Genomic DNA, 12,481 nt, shown 5'->3' on the forward strand with positions numbered 1-12,481 from the left:
GCAGAATCTCTGAAAAATGTCAGCCACCAGTTGTGAAAGTGGTGCTCATGAGTCAAAACAGGCCCCTGTTCTTCTACATCATACAATGTGAATTACATCAACCTGTTTGTATATGTTACAACCCACTAAAGAAATGATACGAAATGTGCAATTTCCATATGTTACAAATTCAATTAACAGGTAACATATTAATCAAATATGGTTTGCTTTAGATTTCGAAGTGCATCTTTAAGTGCCAGTTCACACAAAACAACACCCAGTAGTAAATTAAATATACAGTTATACATACCCATTAACACAATCTATTATTTTTTTAATCATATTATAAAAGGTGCCCTGCGCTATGCAAATCTGGTATACAGTACATTACTGGACAGTATCATAGAAAGGAAGGAAGAAAAGATTGTCAAGGGTCAAAAAAGAAATGAGATCAAAATCTCAGTGAGCCTATTGCCATTGTGTTTTACCATATAGATAAACTGTACAACGGAATTCATTTGATAATGGTAGCTCATAGCCTTCAGTACAAGGAAGCACCAATGAAAAGGTATTGCTCATGATTCATACACAAACACATAGATATAACACACACACAAATAGACAATAAGATGGAACACAGCAAATGTGCCATTTTACATGACTCATGACTATGTCATTAGTGCTCATTGTTAATTGTGTGTGTGTGTGTGTTTAGAGCATCTCCAGCAGATTGAACAAATTATTGTCATGAATACCACTATTACCACAGTGCATTGCAAATTATTGAAACCCCTGATCAATTTGCAAATTTTACTAAATTAGAAATGGTATATTGACATTTTGGTATTTTTATACATATTTTTTAAAACACAGAAACTCAAAATAAATTATTGTAAGGGGATAGTGGTTTTATGTTCATGAATATTTTTTAAGAAAGATTAAAAAACGGAAATATGTTGCTTGCTTAAGTATTCAACAATGCATTGTAAGGTGCCAGTTTACAATGAGTCTTAACAAGAACACTTTTACCTTTCCATTAGCATTTACTTGGAAACCATTAAAATTGCAGTCACATTTTCTGGATCAAAAACACTGTTGAAGGATTATTGGTTAGGCTGTGAATCTGAAAGAAAATGATGAAGGGAGACCTTAATGTAGAAGTGGGAAATAAAGTAATAAAAATGTATAAAATATCCAAGAAAAGGCTGTCCCATAAAACCCAGCACTTAAACAAGGAGACTTGTGAGAAACGGCAGAGGCCAAAAATAACTTTGAAGGAGCTACATATTTCAGTGACTGGGAGTGGAGTAATGGGGCACTGGTCAACCATATCAAGAGCTCTGCATAAAACTTCCTATGTGGGAGAGTGACAAGGAAAAAGCTATTACTGAAACTGTACTATCAGAAAGCATAAGAGCAAACTGGATTTGATGTGGGAAACCTTTTTTGTAGTCATACCAAGATAGAACTTTTTGGCAGAACTTCAAAACACTATGTGTGGAACCCTACCATTTCCCATGCCTCAAAACACACCATCCCTACAGTGAAGTATGGTGGTGGCAGAATCTAGGGATTCTTCTCATGAGCATTGTTGGGGCATCTTGTTGAACATTATGAATACATTGAGTAAATGCAAGAGAACCTGCTTCAGTCCATTTAAAAACAGCCTGGAAGGAAATTCACATTCAGCACGTCAATGATCCCAAGTACACATTGGAGTGGCTTAGGAACAAAAATGTGAATGTCCTACAGTGGCCCAGTCAAAGTCCTTAGGAATCTGTGGATTCTATTTGAAAATTGCAGTCCACATGCACTGTCCAACCAACTTCAACAACCTGGAGCACAACAGTAAGGAAGAATGAGCCAAAAAACTACTCCAACAAAGGAGCAACAAAGCAGCAACTACCAAAATAATTATTTCAGTTTTTTAACTTTCATTTAAAATATTTCCCAACTTTTAAATAATTGAGTGTCTGTGTTTTAAAAAAAAATATCAGAACAATACCACAACAACATACCATTTCTAATTAAATTAAATGAGAGAATAAGTCAGGGGTTTTAATACTTTTACAGGCATTGGTCTATATTACCATTGATCTTCTCATTATTATCGTTCTGACTGCGGCCTGATGCTGGCCAAAAAGGAACAGTTCAATGTAAAAGAGAAACATTACTACTGCTTGTCATTTTAAGTAGATGTTGTGTGAGTTCATGTTTTGTACATTGGGTATATGTATGTTTGTGCATGCATCCATGATTGCATGCAAGTACAGCATGTTAGCGAAATAATGTATAAGCTTTCTTTGAGTTGTCCATTATATATTTTCTAAATATTAGTCTACTTTACATACAAATATACATTCTTACATAGATAGTTACAAACACAAGCCACAGTATTAATCAACAGATTTGTCCATTGATGGTTCAAGGTATTTTAAATGTGTCAACAATATATGTGTATCATACCATTATAAAAGTAAACAAACATTCCAAATAATGAAATAAAAAATGGAAGTATCCCCTACCAAAAAGTATACACTCAGGCACACGCACACACAAACACGCACACACAGTTTTGAAGGTAATAAGTTAAAGAAACAGAAGAGGATCTGTGATCCTGATGACTTTTCCATCTGTGTCTTAGTCCTTCTCTCTTTGACTGACCACAGCAACAACCTGAAAAACAACACAGACAGAAGAGATAGCACATGATATGAGAAACTACAGGAAGTAAATAAGAAAATGAGAGCGATAAATAGAGGATGTAGAACGAGAGAGTGTTTAGTAGTTTAGATTAGTTCATCTACTTATGAGTACATCTACTTATTCTCGTTGTAGTCGGTGTTGTTTTCAAAATTCTTATATGTATCACTGCTTTGGCAGACCCAGTAGACCTTACTGGCTGTGAGCTCCCTTCTAATCCCCTTCTTTCCTTCTAGTGACCATACTGCACTAATAAATAATGCATGTCTCTCCTGTGTCCTCTCTCCTCTCCACTGCTCCCCCTTCTCTATCCCTCTCACTCGCTCTCCCAGCCTTTGGAAGTCTGTTCCCAGCGGATGTGAGGCAGTGTATGCCAGGAATCTGAAATCTTGGATAGAAGCCTCCTTTATCTGCGGCTCATACAGCTCTCTGACTCAAAAACACACACAGGCAGTGTGAATGTTTGTGTGTGGGTGCATGTTATATGGTTCAAAGCAGGGACAGAGTATCAAGTTCATTAGGTAAAAAAGGACACAGTGGGATGAACAGAGTGGAAAAGGAGAAAACAGAGGAAAGAAAAGAGGTGGATGTGGGTAGGCTGATATGCAAAGGAGAAGGTGGCACTGTATTGTGTTCAGCTCGGTTTGGGTAGTCTACTGTGATAAATGAGTTGTAAAGTTCAAGGGCACAGAAGCACTCTATATTTCCCTTTCTCTCTCTTCACAACAATCCCCCTACCTCTGTCTCTCAAGTATTTTGGGGGTCACATGGGGTTCACAAGTAGGCATCGCTCTCCTCACTCTCTCATAGTATCATAATTAAGCCAACAACTGGTGTTTCGGGTGATTCTCTGCGTGCGTGTATTTTTGCATGTTCGTACGCATGCGTGTGTGTTTAAGGGGTTATGCTTCAGAACCAGATGGAGCTGGTGGGTGGGAAATGTGGGTAGGATTTGTAGGGCGTGGACGTGTCCAATAGGGCCAGCTGTTGTCTGATGTACAATGATGAATGGACAGAAGGCTAGAGACCCCCCTCACAATGACATCATTAATAAGGGAAAATGCTTGGTTCTGGGTGGTGGAATATTCAACAATGGAGAGAGAGCAAGAGACAGAGAAAGTGTACCCCCCTTAAAAAAGAAAGGTTGGGGGACAAAATGGAGAATAGTAATAGCAGAGGATACTATGTCAAATCCCCCTTCCCCCCTCCACAAGCCATCGCCCGCTTTTGCAGGCTGCTCCCCACTTTCTTCTTGCTCCCATTTCCCACTTCCCCCCAAATCCCAGTCTCTATGAGGTAATGTTCAAATATCAGCACTGTTCTTTTCAACATGGTCATCAGGCAGCAAGTGTAAAAAACATCAAATATATCAAACAGCGCTAACTAGCATACATTTCTGATGACAGACACTTTTCAAGTATTGCATGTGCTTATTGGAGAGGAATTGTGGAAATATTTCAAAAACGGGTATTTGGTGTACGTGATCCTCCACAGTGGTACGTCAGGCATGCTCTGATTGTATATGACTTGTATGTAAAACCTTGAGAGTATTACATGAGTATTACATGACATGACTATTACATGGTGTTACTTGTATTTGTGAGAGATAGATATTTTGCTCCATGCACTGTTTCCACTGTGTGAAGACAAGTGCGCTGCATCGAAAATCCAGTCCCATTACTGGCTATATCAATATCGATTCCAGCAAAGACCCCGTCCCTGGGTTACACCTAAGGGACCCCACAGTCCCTGCCAGGTCCAATATCCACTAAAAGGCCTCAACGGGAATAACACCCGTGTTTAAAGCATTGTATTTTGTTTTCTGCCATCTGTGATCGTCTAGTTTTGTCTGCTCTCTATGTCTTTTTCCCAGTTTGTTTTGAATCATTTTACTTAAACTGTGTGTAAACATGTATACGCAGGGCCCAGCTGTCGGTGTTCCAGCTGAAATAAAGGTATAATAAACTTTAAAAAACCTGGTGAAAACTTGGGGGGGAAGGGTGGGTCTTAATTCAAACTAGACTTGTTTCCTGATGTGAATCTCAAGAAGGCAGATAAATGTGGATATGGATAGAGCACACATCTTATGACATTTATTTTGTTTGTGATAGCGAAGCCCATTGAGGGCTTCATCATCCTAGTGGCAAATACACACCTCTATCCATCTGCATGAAGTAGTCTTACAGGCACTAGAAATTGGAAATATAATAATAGGCCTACACTGGTTTATATTAGTTTGTACAATGTCCTCTTCTAAGAAGCTAAAAGTCCCTAGTATGTTTCCTACAACAAAAGTCAAACAAATACATCAAAGAATATATCCGCCTAACAGACTTCCTGACCTGTTTGACTGGTGTGCTTGGCATACTGCCTCAAAAATCACTGCTCGTACCTACAGCACTAGCGTGCGAATCAGTTATATTGCACCTGTATAGTGTCCATGCAGCCTGGATCCATACAGAGAAAAAGGTTCTCAGTCTTTGTTCTGTTTACTGTACTGGCGTGTGACTTGGGAGTGTAACCTTTGTATGTTGCCTGTGTATGTTTGCAATTTCTCTGGCTAAGCTTGTTTGAGGTGGTGGTTTGAGGGCTGTATTTGGAAACCCTGCAACCTACAACAAAGTTTAGGATGTTGAAACACTTTACACAGTGCTGCTTGTATATATGTGAATCCTCCAGGGTCATTTGTTTTGTATAAAATATTTGTATATAAACTTCTTAAAAAAATCTAAACCCAAATTTGTACTGACATTCCAAAAGAAAGTGCATAACAAAAACATTATATACTTTCATTGTTAAATTTAATACATTTAATTTAGTTTTTCTACAACACGTATGATTTCCTCTAAACAAACATGGAACTGGTAACTATAAACATGGTATGTCAGAGAAAAAGGTTTTAATATTGAACATATATAAATGGACCAGGGGTTCACATATTTTCAAGTAGCACATAAGCATAATCTACTATCTACTAAAGGTGTTCTATAAAGATTTTATACAGTAGAACAGCAAGAAAGGAACTTCAACTCTAGAAAGAATAGAATTGACAATCTTTTTATGCTTATCAGTTCAAATTACGATCCAGTGCTTCAAATTCTTTTAAAACCATATGTCTTTTTGTCTTCTGGGTTTCGTCTAGTTCTTTCACACTGTGGGTACCTATAATTTTTCTGTGTGGTAAAAGGAAACTGAGTTGGGCTGAAAGCCTGAAGGCTGGATCATTTTTATATAAGTGTCAGGTCCTGGCTGGGTCCCTCTAAGTCTGGGTCTGACTGCAGAGGTGCCTGTAGGCATCTCTGCGCTCCTTTTTTGATTGTCCCCAATTAGAGGTAGCTGCCCCGTGTGGCCTCAAATTGGGGACCCTATTTAAGTTGCCCTTTCGAAACACTTTTGAGTTTGTGGGTCATTGTTTGGGATGTTTGCTTCAGTTTGTCGCTCCTTTTGTTGTTTTTGTGATTAATAATAAATGGATGTTTCCCCACTCCTGCTCTGTGCCTCATGTCCTGCCCCATGACGATAAGAAAACACACCTATTGTCTGAATGGTTTGAGCTACAAAATATTCTATCAGAAACTGAGCATTTTACAAATATGTACTGTTTAATTCTGTTTCTCACAAGCCAAACAACAACAGTTGATAGAAGATATGGAAGTTATTTAGTTGTTATCACATTACATTATCAAAATCAAAACCTCCAAAACCCTCACATATTTCACTGACTAGTTTGATAGTGACTTGTATTTGCTTAAAGGAATTGTGCAGTACACTAACCCACACCAACAATATAATTTCCAAGTATGCATTGCCTTTTCAAGTGAACTGGAATTACAACCCATCATATACATGTTAAACTCTAAAAACCTTACATATTCCATATGGCCTATTCGTAAGTCGTGCCTTGCAACAATTCCAAAATATCAACCTGAAGCAGAGCATGCTGGGAACATTTTCATTTTAAACTAAGTTTTAGTAAAGGTCAGCATCACACAAACATTTTAGGTTATTAGGAACATTTCACTTTGAGTTACACTTATTAGAAAAAGGTTAGTAAAAATATATATTAGGGTTTACAGTGCAGTCACATAACCAATGAAGACAAGTGAGCCAGTTCCAGGTGCAGCCATACACTCCCCAGCCATAAGAGTTCCCCAACCATGTTTTACAGATGAGGCAATATACTTAGGATCAGTAGCAGCTAAATTTATTTTTCCATCCATCAGGTACAGGTTAATCTTCCTCTCATCTGTCCACAAGACTTTGCTCCAGAACTTGTATGTACTTTTTATGTACTTCTAATGTTTTGCCAACTGTAACCTAGCCATTCTGTACTTGAGGCTTTCTAGTGTTTTTACCTTTTATGTAGCCTCTGAAGATCTGCTAATGTACTTTTTTGTGTATGGTAGTGTGGTGTGACTGCACCTTCTTTTACAACAACATGAGCCAAGAGAAAAGTAAGATTGTGATGCCTGACAGCCCTGGCGGTGTTGCTGCACTTCATCTGAGTATGCAAACAGAAGGTTGCTAAGGTTGCCAACTGTACAACTGCCTGCAACAATACCCCCAGAGCTGCCACCTTTGAAAGCCATGGAATGAGCAGCAGGTCTGAATTCAAGTTTTATTTCTCACCCTCCAGCGCACAACCAGTTACCCCTTATCTGTTCCCTGTGTTCCCCTTGTGACAGTAATCTTTGACAAATCTATGTCTGCCTCCTAAAAACTGTTCTTGATTGGATTGTTATACTATTTGCCCACTTGATGTTGCACTACAGGGGTCTTTCCAGGTCTAACAATGTCTCTGATCAGTATATATTCTGATATATTTGCTTCATGATTGGCAGCATGATACTTGTTCCTCATGTCATCATACATTATCAAAGACACCAATGCCAAAGCAAAACCTAGAATAGAGTCGCCGCCAAACATATTGGGGCAGTAAAGTCAAAATATCTATTTTGGCAGTATACTTAAGGCATACAAATATACCACTGGTGTCTGCATTAATAGGCAACGACCAGGTTAGAGAAGGTGAACAACTGCCGTTGTTGACAGAAAAATTACAAGAGTTGTGTAAAACAACCCTAAAATTGTTAGTGAAATCACCAACAATTTCCAGAATACTGGGGTGAAAGTGTCTCCCTACTGTTCACAGAAAACTTTGGAAGCTGATTTACCAAGTCTACACTGCAAGATGCCAACCTCTAATCAGCACAACAAACAGAAAGGCCAGATTAGAATTATATAAAAAGTACAGATACTACAAAATGTGTGGAGTAAAAAAGCAACTGCAGATGATACAAAGCGTAACACCCATCTGTCAAGGATGGTGGAGGCAGTGTCATGGCATGGACAAGCATGGCTGCCTCAGGGTAAGAGTGAAACAATTGAGACTGGCTTAGTCAATTTCCTGATTGAAATCAGATTGTATGGACTGTAGAGAAGTCGGAAACTCCCCTAAACAAGGAACAGCTCAAAATGGCTGCAGCAAAAGCTTGGCGTAGCATCTCAAAGAATGATACCAAGAGTTTGCTGATGTCAATGGGTCGCAGACTCAATGCTGTTATTGTAAGCAAGGGATTTGCAACAAAATACTAGCTATATACTTCTTACATGTGCTTTAAGTTGAATTGCCCCAATACTTATGATCACATGAAATGGGGGAAGGAACTCTTAAAGTGCTATTGCATGAGAAACTTATGACAGGACACATGGTGCAAAAAAAAACCCACAATCAATGACTTAATGTCAGGACAGGCGTGGCTTTGTATTTCAAACATATTCAGCACAGAGTGCCTCTGCCATTTGCAAACAAACCGTGTTCGTAACCCTCACAGCAGTCAAGCAAAAACTGTTTACAATATTCTGCAACTAGACTTTGTTTCAATAACTACTATGTGTATACTTAGCAGTCATACAGCTTGGTGACACACTTCAACATGTTAACAAATCAAGACTCGGTCTGAGTTATACTAAGAGTCTGGAGAATTTGCTGTATAAGTCATGCAGGCTTGACTGAGGCTGGTTGACACCCCACCCTGTGTGAAATGTGTTTACATGGATTTCCTTTAACACAATTTTCCACGTATTTAAAGCAAAGATTTAATAAAAAAGATCCCTACAGGATACATTCCTGTCTTAAACCATTCCAGCCATTAAGATCACAGGAATGCTCCTGTTATGGCTACTGTTGTATTGTGTTGCCAAGGCTACTGCAGACCTCCGTGGTCTTAAGCAGTTGTTTCCGGTTGTAACTATGATTAACAATTAAGAATGTTGAAATCATACATCCTCTCTCTCACTTTCTCACATGTGCATGCACACACACAGACATCCTCACACAGTAAAACAATCCCTGAGTTGTTGGAGTCATTGGTGGTTACTTTCTCTGCTTTGCCAGACTAACAAGTATCTTCCCATGTGTTTGCCAGGTAAATTACCCTTAGTATGTACATGTACCCTAAAGCATTTACTGAGACATCATCCATCCAGGTGGTTTTTCAAGAAGGTTTGAGCCATGGTTTATATCTAATAAAAACAGTACTTGGACCACAGCCAGACTAATTGGCCTGTCAGAAGTCCTGTAACCTGTCTCTATACCAAGCTTCCTTCATTATAACAATGCAGTACATATCCTTCACGTCAGGCTAAACATTACTGGGCCAAATGCAATATGGGCGGGAAGGAGAGAAACACACAGCCAGGTGTTTGTATGAGAGGTAGAGGAACCACATACTGCACCTTCAGACCCTTGGCCAGCACTCATAACATAAAGCTATCTCTCTACCACAGAACTGAACAGACTGAGGAAGCATGAAATGACTAGCCAGCTGAGGATAACAGAGACACAACAGCAGAGATTGTAGCACATACTTCTTTATTCCTCTCACTCAATCTTTCCCTCTCTCCAAGTAACTGTGTGTGTCCCCTTGTTTTATTAAACGTTAGGACCAAAAATCTGTGAGGACATTTCACAAGTCCATGAGAGGGAAAAGGCTATTTACAGGTAAAGTTCAGGGTACAAGGTATTATTAAGTTTATCATTTATAATTAGGATAAGTGATTTAAGGTTAAGAGGTAGGGAAAGTACCAGGCAATGGAGATTAGTGTTGTGTTCCATAGCTTGACATGTGATGGCACAACTAAAGAAAATAAAACATTCTGGTGTGGGTTTTCTGGAAATGGCCATAAACATTGGGACGCTGCGATGTGGAAATAATTGAATCCCTATATATAATTGAAACTAGTACAAAGACAACATATCAAATGTTTAAAAATGTGATGCCTGCATCGTTTCAAAAAAGTTGGGACAAGGGCATGTTTATTACTGTGTTGCATCTCCTCTTCTTTTAACAACACTCGTTTGGGAACTGAGGTAACCAATTGCTGCAGTTTTGAAACTAAAATGTTTCTCCATCCTTGCTTGATCCTTGCTAGGATTTCAGCTGCTCAACAGCTTGGGGTCTTCTTTGTCATATTTTTCGTTTGATAATGCACCAAATATTTGGGTGCCCGGCTGACAGGTCTGGACTGTAGGCAAGCCAGTTTAGCACCCAGACTCTTTTACTACAGAACCATTCTGTTGTAATATTTGCAGAACGTGGTTTGGCATTGTCTTACAAAAATGAGCAAGTCCTTCCCTAAAAAAGACATGGATGGCAGCACAAGTTGCTACAAAACCTGTATATATTGTTCAGCACAGATGGTGCATTCACAGATATGCAAGTCACCCATGCCGTGTGCACTAATGCACCCCCATACCATCACTGATGTAGGCTTTTGAACTGTGCACTGATAAAAAGCCAGATGAACACTTCCAAAGACAATGGTTTTCAGAAACGTCCCTGAGTCCATGCAGTGATTTCCACTACAGAATCGTGTCTATTTTTAATGCAGTGCCGTTTTGAGGGCCCGAAGATCACGGCCATCCAATATTGTTTTTTTGGCCTTGTCCCTTGTGTACAGATATTTCTCTGGATTCTCTGAATGTTTTAATGATATTACGTACAGTGGATTATGAGTTCCCCAAACACTGCAATTTTCTGTTGAGAAATATTACTCTTACATTGTTGCACCTTTTGCCCGTGCAGTCTTTCAAAGAGTGGTGTACCGCTCTCCAACTTTATTTCTGAAAGAATCATCCTCTCTGGGATGCAATTTTTATACTCAATCATGTTATTGACCTGTTGCCAATTGACCTAATTAGTTTTAATATGTTGCACCTGGATATTTTTTTGTATTACACAAATGTTCTAGTTTTTTGTTGCCCCTGTCCCAGCTTTTTTGAAATGTGTTGCTGGCATCAAATTCAAAGAGGGCATATATTTTTCAAGGAACAATACAAAAAATCTGTTTCAACATATGCTGTCTTTGTACTATTTTCTACTGAATATAGGGTTTAAATGAATTGACCATCTTTGTATTTTGTTTTTATTTCCATTTTATACAGCATACCAACTTTATTGTAGATTTGTTGTAGATTTAGTTCAGTATTGATTAAATGTTGTATGATGCTCCAGCAATTCTCTATACATTCTCAGTTGTTGCTGTTGGCCAGACACTGATCTTCTCCAAGTGTGTACCAATAAATTATACCTGGTAAAGCGAGCAGAGTAAAAAGAAGCAAAACAAAAAACATGATGAGTTGTACAAGGAGGGACACGACTCCATCTTCAGTTCTTATGAACCAGCTGTGTAGTTGCTGATACAAGGCCATAATCGTACATTTATTTAGAACAGTGAGTGTAAGCATTTTCTTCATTTCCATTTTTCTACAGTTTCCTGCTTATTCCCTTGATTCTAGGAATTTACAGAATACCATCATTTCTAGAAAACATGGGAATTTTTGGAAATCACCGGAACCCAGCAGACTTAGTGTTGAGTATCACCCTGCAGTGAAGCAGAATTCCCACGTTGAGGCTTGAGCTACAGCAGCAGCAGCATCCTTCTGTTGGCATGATAGACTTTAGACACTAGGGAAGCTCCAAGGGACTGGGTATATTTACACTAGGCATTAGTACCACCCTTAAATATCATCTAACTCTAATACATGTTTGCTTTGGCTCTTAACAATCTCCCAAAATCCACTTACCACTTGCAAGCCCTGTGAGACTTCCACAATGCAGCCGTTTTCCCCTGTTCCCCTGTGTCCCCTGTATTGGGAAAGACAGAGTGGAGCACAGCCTTGTACGTATCTGTTACCTCTCTAAGAGTTATGGAACATCACACGCACACGCACAACCGTAAGGTCCTTGGAGAAAGAGTGTTTGGTGCTTCGTGTTTTAACTGGGTTGATGGTGGTGATAGTCTTATAATGTATGTCTGGGCTGTGAATGGGCTGCACCCAGCAGGAGGTCTGGTTTACAGAAAAGTATGATGATGTAGCAGGGAAACACGCAAGCGTGCACAAACGAATACACACAGACACAGGAGCACACACACACACACAGACACACACAGTAACACTCTGGCTATGGGACTTTTTACACTACAATATACTTTCGGAATATATGGAAGATATACTTTATGTCTAGCCTAATTTCAGATAAATCTACGCTTCAGGATCGATGTTGTTGCTGTAATGTTAATGTTATGCAATGCCAAACTTCGGTTATGGATATTTTGGGATATTTGAGCCTAGTCCAACCCCAGGCCAATGAGCTGAAGTCCTAAACCATGTTCGTCCCAACTTCACAAAATGTCAATAAGTCCAAGCCCCCAGAAAGCAAGATTTACAATCTTGTCTCCAAATAGTTGGGACATTATGAAAAATGCAAAAAAAAGAAAAACGAAATAAAACAGA

The 12,481-nt window shown here is 39.0% G+C and overlaps 1 protein-coding gene across 4 annotated transcripts in view; it reads right to left on the reverse strand.

The window, feature by feature from the left end:
- Window positions 1–296: 296 nt before the first annotated feature.
- cdk14 (cyclin-dependent kinase 14) overlaps window positions 297–12,481 on the reverse strand; it is a 187,102-nt gene continuing 174,917 nt past the window's right edge. For all 4 annotated transcript variants that reach the window (XM_034288992.1, XM_010885138.3, XM_020041402.2 and 1 more), the window contains one exon: window positions 297–2,655. The gene's annotated coding sequence lies outside the window, so the exon portion shown is untranslated. The remainder of the gene's footprint in view (window positions 2,656–12,481) is intronic.

The sequence above is a fragment of the Esox lucius genome, chromosome 20, assembly GCF_011004845.1.
Source record: "Esox lucius isolate fEsoLuc1 chromosome 20, fEsoLuc1.pri, whole genome shotgun sequence".
Classification (NCBI taxonomy): Eukaryota; Metazoa; Chordata; class Actinopteri; order Esociformes; family Esocidae; genus Esox; species Esox lucius.